Source organism: Schistocerca serialis, chromosome 2 (assembly GCF_023864345.2).
Source record: "Schistocerca serialis cubense isolate TAMUIC-IGC-003099 chromosome 2, iqSchSeri2.2, whole genome shotgun sequence".
In the NCBI taxonomy this organism is placed as follows: Eukaryota; Metazoa; Arthropoda; class Insecta; order Orthoptera; family Acrididae; genus Schistocerca; species Schistocerca serialis.
The window spans coordinates 250,936,553-250,940,353 of NC_064639.1; the positions used below are offsets into that span (position 1 = coordinate 250,936,553).

Consider the following 3,801-nt stretch of genomic DNA (forward strand, 5'->3'; position numbering starts at 1 on the left):
TGTGCTCTACCATCTGAGCTACCGAAACACGACTCACGCCCGGTACCCACAGCTTTACTTCTGCCAGTACCTCGTCTCCTACCTTCCAAACTTTACAGAAGCTCTCCTGCGAACCTTGCAGAACTAGCGCTCCTGAAAGAAAGGATATTGCGGAGACATGGCTTAGCCACAGCCTGGGAGATGTTTCCAGAATGAGATTTTCACTCTACAGCGGAGTGTGCACTGATATGAAACTTTCTGGCAGATTAAAACTGTGTGCCCGACCGAGACTCGAACTCGGGACCTTTGCCTTTCGAGGGCAAGTGCTCTACCATCTGAGCTACCGAAACACGACTCACGCGTGGTACTCACAGCGAGACGAGGTACTGGCAGAAGTAAAGGTGTGAGTAGCGGGCGTGAGTCGTGCTTTGGTAGCTCAGATGGTAGAGCACTTGCCCGCGAAAGGCAAAGATCCCGAGTTCGAGTCTCGGTCGGGCACACAGTTTTAATCTGCCAGAAAGTTTCATATCAGCGCACACTCCGCTGCAGAGTGAAAATCTCATTCTGGAAACATCCCCCAGGCTGTGGCTAAGCCATGTCTCCGCAGTATCCTTTCTTTCAGGAGTGCTAGTTCTGCTAGGTTCGCAGGAGAGCTTCTGTAAAGTTTGGAAGGTAGGAGACGAGGAACTGGCAGAAGTAAAGCTGTGAGTACCGGGTGTGAGTCGTGCTTCGGTAGCTCAGATGGTAGAGCACTTGCCCGCGAAGGGCAAAGGTCCCGAGTTCGAGTCTCAGTCGTGCACACAGTTTTAATCTGCCAGGAAGTTTCATATCAGCGCACACTCCGCTGCAGAGTGAAAATCTCATTCTGGAAACATCCCCTAGGATGTGGCTAAGCCATGTCTCCGCAGTATCCTCTCTTTCAGGAGTGCTAGTTCTGCAAGGTTCGCAGGAGAGCTTCTGGAAAGTTTGGAAGGTAGGAGACGAAGTACTGGCAGAAGTAAAGCTGTGAGTACAGGGCGTGAGTCGTGCTTCGGTAGCTCAGATGATAGAGCACTTGCCCGCGAAAGGCAAAGGTCACGAGTTCGAGTCTCGGTCGGGCACACAGTTTTAATCTGCCAGAAAGTTTCATATCAGCGCACACTCCGCTGCAGAGTGAAAATCTCATTCTGGAAACATCCCCCAGGCTGTGGCTAAGCCATGTCTCCGCAGTATCCTTTCTTTCAGGAGTGCTAGTTCTGCAAGTTTCGCAGGTGAGCTCCTGTAAAGTTTGGAAGGTAGGAGACGAGGTACTGGCAGAAGTAAAGGTGTGAGTAGCGGGCGTGAGTCGTGCTTTGGTAGCTCAGATGGTAGAGCACTTGCCCGCGAAAGACAAAGATCCCGAGTTTGAGTCTCGGTCGGGCACACAGTTTTAATCTGCCAGAAAGTTTCATCACATATACTGATTTCCGTCCCATTTGGGCAATTCTTTCAAGGCGCGTCTCTTATGTTTTGTGTTAGAGTGTACAGTGGCAGCCCTGGAGGAAATTTTCAGATCCTTGAACTGGGAAAGCAAAGAAGGAGTGGCTTACACGTTGACGGATCTCAGCTTACCGGTGTCATTGATTTAAATAAACTCTTTTTTTTTAATCAGGGGAGTTGATGACTACTGCATAGCGTGTTGAATAAATAAATAAATAAATAATGAGATGGGATAATGTGATCTGCAGCATAAAGTGCAAAACAAAACATATACGAACACATTACTCCAAATTTTCTAATACGGAAAGCATAATAGGCGAAAGTTACCGTTCCTCCAACTTGCACTAATAATTTGCATATTTCTGCGAAAATGAATTGTATACTGAAATAATCACAGCAGCAAACGCCATTGAGAATCGTATGTCTGCACAGTGTAATGACGTGTTCCATGCCGCGCGGGGTGGCCCGTGGTTTGAAGCGCCACGTCACGGCTTGCACGGCCCCTCCCGCCGGAGGTTCGAGTCCTACCTCGGACATGCGTGTGTGTCTTGTCCTTAGCGTAAGGTAGTTTAAGCTGGTCTATCAAGTGTGTAAGTCTAGCAACCGATGACCTCACCAGTTTGGTCTCTTAGGAATTCACACACATCAAAGTGTTCCATAGTATTACCTCTTAAAGTTTCCACTTCCTAAATTTTGCACGAGCACCGTGAAAACACGTCAACATCTGCTGGGACGAACATCTCCACAGGTGTACAGCAGAACTGAGCCACGAGAGCGCAAATGATCACATAACTCATAGACTGACAACGTCTTGTTTAATTTTGCAGTACTTGCTACTGGTGATCTCTCCATACAACTGCATAGAGAGTCTAACAATAATACTACTGTCACGACAGTACATGAAAGCTGTAATCATTTCGTGCAGCGTAATGTTTGACATGAGCTGTCCAGTGGAGAAATACAGAAGAATATTGGGGAGGATGTACTACCAGTCGCTGCCGCGCACACCACGTGTGTGGCTGTGGCCCCTGCGCTTCAGACGAGCGGTCCGCCCGTGAATCCCTGCAGTAATCCTGCAGTCAGCGGCGCGCCTGCGTGGGCGGTGGGCGGCATCCCACGATTTGTGACCCAGCTGACTTACTAGCACCGCCTCGCGTCGCCTCTAATGCGGCGTCCGTCTGGATGATGACGCTGTAAAGCTCGTTATTAAGGCACTGCGATTGTCCAATCCGATAAAACTTGCCGCTGACGTAAAGTCTCATAACTGCTACTCGACTGGAACAGAGGTAACGACTTGACTGAAAGTCATCCGAAGAAATGCTCTATTATACGATTTATTTCGTATTCAGGAGGAAAAAAGAAAGGCTTCCAAACCAGTAAAATCGAAGGTAATACGATAGACAAGTTGTGTTTGTTGAGCGTACGTGAATTGGGACAGAAGATTAGCTATAGGTGTAAAAGCAGGAAGACAGTCCCTTGTAATATTTCGTTGTTTGCTACTTTTTTTGAGATATGACTTCAATAAATGTACGACAATAAATGATACAAGTGGATCAAGCGTTTTTATACCGTGTCAATGGTTCAAATGGCTCTGAGCACTATGGGACTCAACATCTTAGGTCATAAGTCCCCTAGAACTTTGAACTACTTAAACCTAACTAACCTAAGGACATCACACACACCCATGCCCGAGGCAGGATTCGAACCTGTGACCGTAGCAGTCCCGCGGTTCCGGACTGCAGCGCCAGAACCGCACGGCCACCGCGGCCGGCTATACCGTGTCCCAAATATGATTCACTGTCTATGGTCCTACGTCTCTAACGACAGCTTACTTCGGACAATAAGCATCAGAAAAACTTTACTAATTTTAAAGGTAAATAACTGTAACACCCTGAAGGTGGATACTAGTTCCCATTTTTATGAAACACCCTCTCTTACCCCAAAGTAAGAAATATTAAGATAGCTCTATGTTACTGAAAGTTGTATACCCCCTCCTCCCCCCTCTCTTCGTCATCAAAGAAATCGTCATGGTACTGTCTAATTTTAATTACTATTCACATTTTTAAAATTTGCCAGTATTAGAAGCGGTTGGAATTTCACTGCGAGATTCAGTCGGTGTCAACCATTATAGCTATGGCTTTGTAGTTTGGAGGAATTGCTTGTACAACTTCTGTAGTTGTAAAACTATTACTTAGATTGGCAACAGACACTTGACAGAACCGAGACCACTGATACTTCTGCTTCGTACTGTACTCAAAAATTTTAGTAACTCTTCCACACTAGAAGTTGATACTGTTTCCGGAAGTTGCAGTACTTACCAAAGAAAAAATTAGCCATTCAGCATATTGCAAACTACATCTTTAA

The 3,801-nt window shown here is 46.5% G+C and overlaps 1 non-coding gene across 1 annotated transcript; it reads right to left on the reverse strand.

Moving 5' to 3' along the window:
- Window positions 1–254: 254 nt before the first annotated feature.
- Trnas-cga (transfer RNA serine (anticodon CGA)) lies at window positions 255–329 on the reverse strand. The gene has a single exon. It is a non-coding gene; the product is annotated as a tRNA-Ser (tRNA).
- Between the last annotated feature and the right edge of the window lie 3,472 nt (window positions 330–3,801).